Here is an 11,176-nt window from a genome sequence, read left to right as displayed (position 1 = left end):
ATTTCTGTGTGTTTGTATGTCTGTCTACTTATTCATCTACCTCTCTCTGTACAAAATATCTTAAAAATGAATTTTTGCACTGAAAATTACTTTTATTTTTCCTAGGTTAGCTTAGGAAAATAACTGGAATCCAATGGCTTCCTTACCCTTCATTCTTGAATTAAATTATAGTTTGAAGAAGGCTTACTTTTTAAATGGCTTGGAAAAGAACTCTGTGGGTGTTAAACTGTTCCCATTTTCATTTATCTTTTGAACGACTATGTAGTAATTTCACTGCACATTTTTCTTATTCTCCATGTTAATGCAAATGTCGAAGCCCAGACTTGAGGTTGTATAATCCCTTTTATGTGATATTTTTAAATGCCTGAATTATTCATTCCACTGTGCTGTGTATTGCAGGTCTGAATTTTTATTTTAAGAGACGTTTAAGCAGGCTCTTTTCACTTGCAGGAAACAAAAGCATACCCCACTGTCTTAAATGCCGGAAGCCTACTGAACGATTACAGGTAAGTAAGTAAGGCACCCCACCAAAAGCTTTCTCAAGGACTTCGAAAGTAGCTGTCCGCCTCCTTTATACCAAATGATGCTCTTAAGTAGCATAGAGATCCCTCGTGCAATCATTTGTGACCCGTGTACCATAGGGAACCACAGATGACAGAGAAGTACCTATCCGTGGCAACTTTCCTCAGAAAAGGTGAAAGGACAGCCCTTTACATTCCATGGACTTTGCTATGCAGTCAGGGTTTGACTAAATGTGTTGTCAACCTTGCAACTCCATGAGGCAGTCAAGGAGGGCCACAGCTGTTTCCTCCTCAGACAGCCACACGGTCCAGTGTAAAGACCATTAGCTCCAGGGCAGGCTGGGTATTCCTGGCATTTAAGACTTGACACCATCTGTGTTATAATAACCTGGGGCTGCATACACTGTAACTCAGGGTTAGGCTGCCAAGGGCTCCACCGTGGAGCGTATTATATATACCCAGTCCTTTGTTCTACCTGCTAAGATGCCCATGCTGCATTTGGAATTTACTCTGCAGCCCCAGGCAGGTCTTTAACCTTCTCTTGCCACCCAGCCTAACTGTTTACTGTTTTCTGCAGTCCTATGTTTACTCATAAACCTTATTCACTTTTATTTTTTGTAAAAGCCATACATACGCGCGTGTGCGCACACACACACACACAGACACAGTATATATATAATGGTTCTTTTTTTGTTTGAAGAAACTAATACTGATTTCTTGAAGCTCAGCAGTGTTGCAGGTCAGTTCTATCATATTTTGTCTGAAAGATATTTTCATCCTCATTTCTGAATGGTGTTTTTGCAAGATTTAGAATTCTAGCTAGACAGTTTTTTTTCTTCTTCTTTCTGTCAACACTTGTAAGATTTTTCCCATCCCATTCTCAACAGCCTGCATTGTTTCTGATGGGAAATTAAAATTTGTTCCTCTGGTTGCCTTGTGTGCCAGAATCTTTTCTCTTTGGCTGTGTTATATTTTTATTTATCTTATTTTACTTTGTGGTGCTGGGAGCCGAACCTACAGCCTCGCATGAGGTATGTGCCTGCTTTACAGAGAGTTCCTCCAGCCCCTCTCTGGCTGCTGAAGTCTCTCCCTCTCTCCCTCCCTCCCTCCCTCCCTCCCTCCCTCTCTCTCTCTCTCTCTCTCTCTCTCTCTCTCTCTCTCTCTCTCTCTCTCGCTCGCTAAGATTTATTTATTTTGTATACAGTGCTCTGCCTGCATGTACACCTGCATGCCAGAAGAGGGCACCAGATCACATTACAGATGGTTGTGAGCCACCATGTGTTTGCTGGGAATTGAACTCAGGACCTTTGGAAGAGCAGCCAGGGCTCTAAACCTCTGAGCCATCTCTCCAGCCCTGCTGTAGTCTCTTGTTATCCAGCAATTTGATGCCTGTCTGGTGTGGTTGATTTGTCTAGCCCGTGATGAGTTCTGTACTGGCTTCCCTGGCTTCTCTTTCTGGGACTGCAGTTATGTCTGTTACACATTCATTACTGTCTCACGGGCTGCATTTTGTTTTTTCCAGTAATATTTCCAGTGCTTCAGAGTGCTTTTTGATTTGTCTTCAAGTTCATGATTTTTCCTTCTTTTGTATTCAATCTGCTTTGATTTTCTGTAAACTTTGAATTTAGGGGCACCAATTTTTAGTTCTGATTTCTCCTTGATTCCTTTCATGGGTTTCCATCGTCATTGCAATGACTCATTTGTCACCTTTCCTAACCAATATATATACATATATATCAGGGTGGGAGTTGAGATAGGATCGTTCTCTAAATAAATTAAAAACAAAACAAACAAATAAACAAACAAACAAAAACAGCTGTCCTGAAACTTGCTATGTAGACCAGGCTAGCCTGAAAGTGAGATCCATCTGTGTTTCTCTTGTGCTGGGCTTGAAAGCATGTGCCACCACACCCCATTGGTAGTTTAAAAAAAAATGTGTTTTTGAAGTATGACATTTTTGTCCCGGGGGTGGGTGGTGGTGGGTAGTGGCAGAAGCAGAGGCAGGTAGACCTTTGTGAGTTCGAGGCCAGCCTACTTTACAGAGCTAGTTCCAGGACAGCTAGGACCACACAGAGAAACCCTGTCTCAAAAAACCAACCAACTAAACAAACAAGCAAAAAACCCACTTCTGTTGAGGCCTGCTCCTGATCATCTCAGCTCCTTGCTGATATAAAAAGAATGTGGACTTATTAATCACCAAAAATTCCCCAACCACAAGCCCAGCCGTCCCCAGCTGCCAGGCCCACTTTCAGGGTTAGCTAGAACTTCTTGTTAGCACAACAACTTGAGTCAGAGCTGACCACCCTGTTCCACCATCTGCCCTTGTATGAGCGAATTGTGGCTTTCACCTTTAAATATGCAATAGACCGTCCCCTCAAGGTCTCAGTTCAGATCCCGGACTGGCCGTCTATCTCCCTGAGCTCAGAAAATAAAGCTTTCATTTTAAACTTCTGCTTCTGAAGTGAGTGTCCTGGGCTTCCATCCCGAACCCAACATTTTTACCGGAACACAAAGTATTTGTCACATGTATATACCTAGCAGGACTTGAACTTTGGCTTCAGGAGCCCCATGAGTGGAAGCTACTGAAAACCGCTCGATACTTTGTGACTTCCAGCCCCTTTTTAGTCCTAGAGTCACTAAGTTGCTGCTGTATGTGTTGCCAGAGAGATGAGGGGAGTTTATGCTCGGTGTGCGGCATTGCTGGTGTTTCTTCTGAGCGATTTCTCATCTTGACTTCTAGCCGGGCTGAGAGCCAAAGGAGACTAGTTCTGAGGTAGTAAATAGCCTCTTCCTCCCGGGTTGCTTTGGTTGTGCTCTTTATCACAGCAGTAAAAAGCAAAGTAGGGACCCTGTGTTACCAGAGCAGAAGTGCGCCTCGTTAGCTGCCATTGACGTCTTTGAGCGAAGATGATGCTCGCAAGATGCATTGAATGTGAATTGCTTATGGCAAAGGTCACTATAAGTGATGTGGATTTTGCTAAAGCTTCAGGAATTGCGAGCTCTTTGTTAAAGGTTGTGGGTGGCTAATTTGTCTTCGTTTCCTGCAGTGCAGGTAGTATGTTGCCTTCCTTGCTAAGTATATACAGTTTTAGTTAACTGGATGTATTATCTCTATAAACATCAACTGTTTCCCTTCCACTAACAGATCTCCTAGAAGAAACCTTTTGCGTTGTCTCCAAAATGAAATACCCTGTCTTGTATAAAGGACATATATCTAGAAAATCATCTTGTTTGCAGTTTGATACGAACCAATCAAAAGATTTAATTTGTCCTTGGTATATAACAAAACATTGAATTTACCAATGATGTTTCCAATGTATATGCTCCCAGAGAGTGGCTCTATTATTCTTTCCACATATTTTCTTAGATTAGCAAATACGATTTATTCCCACGACTGCAGTCTACGGAGCTAGAACAAAGCTCTCTGTAATGTTTCTGGGTCTGTGCAATTAGGATTTAATTGCTTCAGAGAGGAAAATGAAAATATAGCATGACTCCGTGGGGATGCATTGCCAGAATTTCATTTTTGTTTTATTCTTCAGTGGATTTATCCACCATCCCTTCTGATCAACATTTAATAAAATGAACAGAAAATTCCAGCCAATTGTACAGAATGAGCAACCGCAGGAAATGGGATACAGCGGGCGTGAGCTTCCTAGACGGCCTTGGTGAGCTCAGAACTTGTGGCACCAGAGGGAGGGTCATATCTACTTAGTTTTTTAATTAAAAATCTAATTTATATTTTAATTTTTGCCTTTTACTTTTGAGAGCTTCATTAATTGCTCAGATTTTTTTTGTTGTTGTTTTTTGTTTTTTGAGACGGGGTTTCTCTGTGGAGGCTTGGCTGTCCTGGACTCACTTTTTAGACCAGGCTGGCCTCGAACTCAAAGTGATCGCCTGCCTCTGCCTCCCGAGTGCTGGGATTTAAAGGCATGCGCCACCACACTCGGCTAACTTCTCAGATATTTTTGATGGTGCTTTTTGATCACGTTTTATAGATTTTGTTAAAAGGTTCAATCATAGTTATTTTGTATCCTGTGTCTGATCATCAGCAAGTCAGCCATGTTGGTCTGCAGTCCTCTTCCCTGGTGGTTGGTCTCCTCACTGGTGGTTTCTCATGACAGCCGGATTTTCTTAGCCTTATTTGATGCTTTCTGATAGAAAGGCTTGCTGTCTATGCTCACTGTACACCAGAAATACTATTATTTTGTCCCTCTAAAGTCTTTCTCTGTCTGTCTGTCTGTCTTTTTCTGTGTGTGTGTCTGTGTCCACCACCACCCCCACCCCGCCCCCTTCCCTCTCCTGATTGGGTCTCATTTGCAACAGTTCTCAGATCCGTTCTTCATTGGTCTCTGTTCCCTTTGCTAACTGCCCGTTGTTCTCCTTTCAGTTCAGTGTTTTTGCTTTTTTCCCTTTGGAAAGTCTCCCACTTTCTATTGAACACAGGACACCATTAGCAGTTAATTTTGCAGCAATGTATCCCAGAGGTGCAAGAAGGCCTTTTATTACTTTTCAAACTTCTTTCCCTTTAAAGGATCTTTTATTCTGTGGGAATTGCAAACAAAGAGGGGCCTTTAAAAGTATCTGATCCTGGGCGAGAGAGCTGGCTTGTCAGTTAGGAGCAGTTACTGTTCTTGTGAAAGACTCGGCACTCACACCATAGCCCTGGGGCTCCAGTGCCCTCTTCTGGCCTCCATGGGTACTGCATGCATGTGGTGCACAAACTTACATTCAGGTAAAACACCCTACACATAAATAAAACAAATCCTTGGAGAAAAAAACCCTGATCTGTCCCACTGTTAGTCCTAGAAGTCATGGTAGGTGGTAGTTTATCAGAAGAGGAAAAGGAAGGCGCATGGGTTATGTGATTTGCCTGGGACCATGTCAGAGAGCGGAGGCCCATACTTGAGTCTGCAAATGTGACTGCACCACATGCACTTCTAACCGCTGACCTGGGCAGCAGGCCATTCTTTAGTGACAGGTTCCTGAAAGGGACCAGTGGAGAGAGAGAGGTGAGGGAAAAGAATATTGGGATGCTGTCAAGAGGTCTTGCATAAGCTATGTCTGATGCCCAGCAAGTTTAGTAAGTACAACATCTTACATACTGGGTTTTTTTTGGGGGAGGGGGGTAAGAGTGATGTGGGGATAGGACAAAGTCAGCAGGAAGCTATTCCATGTTACACATGGAGAACACAGGATATTTCAAGTGTGTCACAGACCAGGCATGAAGGCTTCAGGACTGATAACCCTTAAAGGTGGAGAAAAATCGGAGTTTCCAGAGTCTGAACCCTTAGCTCTCTTAAGGCACTGGCCGCAGGCCATCACTGGCTTTGAAAGCATGTACCTGGGGAAATTCCAGACCAGCCTGGCTGTCAACAAGCCACCACACAAGTCTAAATCTCAGAGAATGTTGCCTAAGTTTTCCAAAAATTGGTTTCATTGTGAGACCAGAAAAGGACCACAAAGGGGGTGGGCAGACTGGATTCTTATTTAAGGTTTACTACTGAGATTAAAGACAGCTTTTGATCATTAAGCTTGGAAAGCAGATTAGAACAAAAAATGTTACAGAGCTGAAGGAAAGAACGGCAAACAGCACCATCTGTAACAAATGAGAAAAGTGGGTTTTTTGTTTTTGATTTTTAATACTGCAATTAGGAGGTCATGATCTGAGGGCAAATTTTATCATTGTTTGGGGACTGAGTGGGAGCCATTACCCAGCCAGGAAAATACAGGTGGTTCTTTCTAGTCTGAATGAAGTACAGGGGGGAACTGGGCCAATGGGAGATAGGGCATAAGGTCAAGAGGTGGAGCTATTTAAAGATGTGGAAGCCAGACCTAAGAAGAGTGACTTAAGGAATGAATTTACAGACCACACATTTCCTCCTAGCTTGAAATGTGTTAACATTGCAAATTAGTGTTTTGAACCGTATGCTTCTCTTTATGGTCAAGTAGAAAAATATAATAATAAAGCACATGTTGTGTGTCCAGACACCTGTGATGGTCTGTATGTGTGCCTTATTCCTTAAGTAAGATGCAGCTTTGAAAGGTTGCGTCATACCATTTTAGCTAAAATAGGTAAGTACTTTAACAGATTGATGTTACATCGCCTGAAGAAAAAAGCCAATTTTGTCCATAAATGGCCCTGTCCACACCCAAACTTGTAAGATCTAACTGCCTTGGCAATGGTATTTGGAGGCGGGGACCTCTGCATAGACTGGGTTGTGAGGGAGGGAGGGCCCTCCATGAAAGGACGCAGTACCCTGCCTCGCCCGTTTACAGCCATCTTGGACATACAGAACGTCTGGACTTGTGGGGGTCCATGTTGTTAGCACCACCCAGCTGACATTTTCCGTTGGCTCAGGTGGACCAAGACAAAGACGGCTATTAAATGAGGACTCTGTTTTAAAAGAGTTTATTACCCATTGCCTTGTGCATCGGAGACAGCTGCGCCCTCTGCAAATCTGAGGACTTAGTTATTATAAAATTATGAGCAGTTCATCTTTCTGGAGAGAAAAAAAAAAAGCCAAAATGGGCTTTCCCTTTGCTTTTCATATATGTGTATATGGTGTGCATGCTTCACATGTGAGTTGGTGTGTGCATGTGGAAGCCCAAGGTTGAGCTCACTAATCTTCTTCAAACACTCTTTCAACTTGCTTTTTGAGGCAGGGTCTCTCAGTCAGCCCTCTAGGCTGGTCCTCTTAGCCCGCTTCCTCTGGGGAATCTCCTATCTCTACCTTCTAGGGCAGGAATTAAAGGCTGACTGTCATAGTCATGTCTATTCAGACCGTCCATGGTTCTGGGTCCCAATTCTGGTCCTCTCGCTTGAGTGGCAAGTGCTTTAACTGCTGTGCTAGCCCGCTCCTACTCTCGGCCCTGGACTGTTTTGTAAGTGGATTCTTTTAGTTAGACTTAAGAGCCATTGTGGTCTGCTGGCATAGAATTTGTTTCCTGGTGGCTGACTGCTCAGAAGTTAGCGTCTCTCATTGTAGAGAAGACCAAAGCAGGAACTCCTGGCTGTGGGATTCCAAGTCTTTGGGCAGTTTTGGTCCCTGTAACCAGTTGCTGTTGCCTGGTTAGAGGGCCTCCAACTTTAGGGCATTTTAGAAACAAGAAAGAACATGTTTAATAAGCAGATTAAAGGGTTCCAGTTTTGGCTTCCAGGCTAATATGTTTGAGATGTTTAGGGTCTAGGAATCTTTGCTTTTAATATGCTTCCCAGGTGACTTAAGACCAGGTGATGAGAGATGAGTATTTGAGGGAAACTGGTCTTGGACTGTCTTTGGAAAAGCAGAGTCATTAGAAAGCAGTTCTTGGCCTCTGTGCACATGTTTCTTCTTTGAAAGATGCCTAATGACTGCCTTCTCAACCTCCAGGTGAGTATCTTCATTGAGATTTTTTTAAAAAAAAGATTTATTTATTTATTATTATGTATACAATGCTCTGCCTGCATGTACAACTGCAGGCCAGAAGAGGGCATCAGGTCACATTATAGACAGTTGTGAGCCACCATGTGGTTGCTGGGAATTGAACTTAGGACCTCTGGAAGAGCAATCAGTGCTTTTAACCTTTGAGCCATCTCTCCAGCCCTCTTCATTTAGATATTTAAGAATTCTCTCCATGGGCTGGAGAGAGAGTTCAGTGGTTAAGAGCACCAGCTGCTTTTCTAGAGGTCCTGAGTTCAATTCCCAGCAACCACATGATGGCTCACAACTATCTATAATGAGATCTGCTGCCCTCTTCTGTCCTGTAGGTGTACATGTAGGCAAAGCTCTGTATACATAATGATAAATAAATTAAAAAAAAAAAAGAATTATCTCCATAACTGTGAAAGTCTGTTTTGAGTGCTGGGATCAAATCCAGGGTGTTTACACATGCTAGTTAAATAGCCTGCAAGCAGGGTTACACCCCCCCCCCCCATTACCAACCCTTAACTATGTATTTTTGAAAATGAGTTGATCATGTATTTTTGAAGTATTTCTTCAGTGGCTGCTAGAGAGTGCTTTCAAAGAAAAAGGCTGAGCCAGGTGCAGTGGTGCATGCCTATAATCCCAGAACTCTGGAAGGAAGATAGATCTTTGTGAGTTCGAGGCCAACCTGGTCTACAAAGTGAATCTAGGATATCTAAGGCTACACATAGAAACCCTGTCTTGAGGGGGGAAAAAACGAGGCTGTTCTTAATTCTATTAAGATATGGAATTCATGCTGCGTGTGGTGGCACATGCCTTTAATTCTAGCATAGAGGGAGGCAGAGGCAGGCAGATCTTTGTAAGTTCAAGACCAGCCTGGTCTATAAATTGAGTCTAAGCCAGCCAGGGCCTCACAGAGAAACTGTGAGGAAAAATGACATGGAAAGCAAATGAAGAATTTATACACACGAAAGTACCATTTGGCCTGTTTCTGCCACATTTCTTTACCAAAGACTACCTCCTCCTTGCTCACCTATATTCATGCATATAGATCCCTTAAAACATGCTTTACATGTATAGGCTTGGCAGCCAGAAGACGTCCTTATAGAGGAATTTTAATCCAGCCGCATGGCTCCTCTGGCAAGGGATCACATCTAAAGACCTAGGTCTGTGTCTTCTGGCTGGAATGCAGACACGCCACACACCTTTAATACCTCCAGCTGGAATGCAGACATACCCTTAGTACACACCTTTAAGGTAAAATTAGTTTGTAGAAAGAAAGCAACCATTGTTTGAAAGTGATGTCTAGTTGAGGGGCAGACAAAGTGATGAATCAGAGAAAGATTTGGCAGAATGAGTTAGCGATAGGATGGCGTCCAGCTCTCACAAAAACAGGACAGGAAAGAGAGGCTACTTATGAGCAGTGCAGGGAAAGGGATGAGAGTTTTTTACTGGGACAATTTTCCAGAGATGGGTTGCAGAGAACAAGTTAGGCACTGCTGAAGACAGAATGAGGCAGAGAATGAGAATGAGCCAGAAGATTAAAACATGTTGCCAGAATTAGTTTGAGGCCAGGCAAAGCAATTCAGTCAGAAGCTAAGAGAAGCCAGTAAGAACCAGTCAGCTTGAAGAGGAATTTGGGCCAGAACAGCAAAGTTGAACCAGCCAGGGAAGGTTCAGAAAGAGCTAGAAAGGCTTGTGAATGGCTCTCATCTCAGCCCCTCATCTGAGGAAACAACAACAACAACAACAACAACAATAATAATAATAATAATAATAATAATAATAATGTATTTATACATCCTGGATCAGGAGACAGACAGCCATGACCCTGAGGTTTCCCAGTTTTAGAAAACAGCACGCAGGAGGCCCTTTCACCTAGATGAGAATTCAGCCTCATTAGCCCCTATCCATTCCCAATATGATTTGCGAGGGTTAAACTAGAGCATAATGGTATTTGTTATCTAATGGCTATATTTTTTTAAAAACCCATATGTTTTAGTTACCACAGTCTGTCATAATTGCATGTTATGAAGCATTTGAGTTTGTTGACTTAGACACTACTACAAAGAGATGAAGACATCTAATGAAAGTTAAAAGTAAATTCTTTTAAAATGTTTTATTTTATATGTAGGAGTCTTTGCCTCCATGTATGTCTGTGCACTGCATATGTGCCCTGCCCATCGAGACCAGAAGAGGGCACAGGAGCCTCTGGAACTGGAGTTGCAGATGGTTGTTAGCTGCCATGTGGGTGCTGAGAATTGAACTCTGACCCTTTAGAGGAACAGCCAGTGCTCTTAACACACTGAGCCATCTCACCAGCTCCCAAAAGTTGGTTCTTACAAAAGAAATAATCAAACTTTGTTCTCTTCTTGTGCCAGATAAAATGCCAGTAGCTGACAGGAGCCACACACAAATCGTACTTAAAATACCTTCAGTTTCACAGACTGTGACAGGTGACGGCTACTTCAACCATCAGTAGTTGTAACACCTTCACTCTGCAGTGATTACAGCCCTCCACCCCTCCCTGGCCTTATTTCTTATTCATAGCCAGAGTGGTGACAGAGCCAACAGGAAGTGGACACAGATCAAGGGCCAGAGGTCCCATATGAGAGAGATCTATCCTGCTTTGTTGAATTGAGCTTAAGTAAAACGTGTGGTTTCATCCAAACTCCAACTTAAATTACCTTAGCAAGACTATTTACTTATAAGCAGGCTCTCATTGTGTAGGTCTTGCTGGCCTGGAACTCGATATGTACAACAGGCTGGCCTGAAACTTACAGAGAAGCTCTTGCCTGTGCAGCCAGAGTTGTACACCATGCCAGGCAGCAACGACATTTTAAATAAAATGCTTGCTCTTATCCTTCCTTTGTTATCCTAACCTTGTCCCCCCACCCCCAACCCCACCCCCACCGCCCCCAGCAGCTAGTCTGCCCTCCTCCTTGCCATCCTCAAGGTCTTCAGACTCTGGCCTCCTCAGCTTTCTCTCTGGCTCTGCTCGTCTCCACTGTGGCCCCTCTCAGCCCTCCAACTCCCGGATTCTGTGGCTGGCTGCCTAACCCAGGGTTTAGTAAGTACACACTTCTGTCCCGTGCTCCTAAAGAGCTGCCTTGCTTCTCTGCTTCTCGGCTTTTAATTCTAGGCGAGCCCTCACTGCATTTCTAGAGATGACTACAGCATGAGGGCTCTGTCTTAATAAGTACATTAATAACTTCCTGGATTCATAAATGATCCCATTTGGGGGCTGTG

The sequence above is a fragment of the Acomys minous genome (assembly GCF_964271855.1).
Source record: "Acomys minous genome assembly, chromosome: 8".
In the NCBI taxonomy this organism is placed as follows: Eukaryota; Metazoa; Chordata; class Mammalia; order Rodentia; family Muridae; genus Acomys; species Acomys minous.
This window is presented reverse-complemented; position numbering follows the sequence as displayed.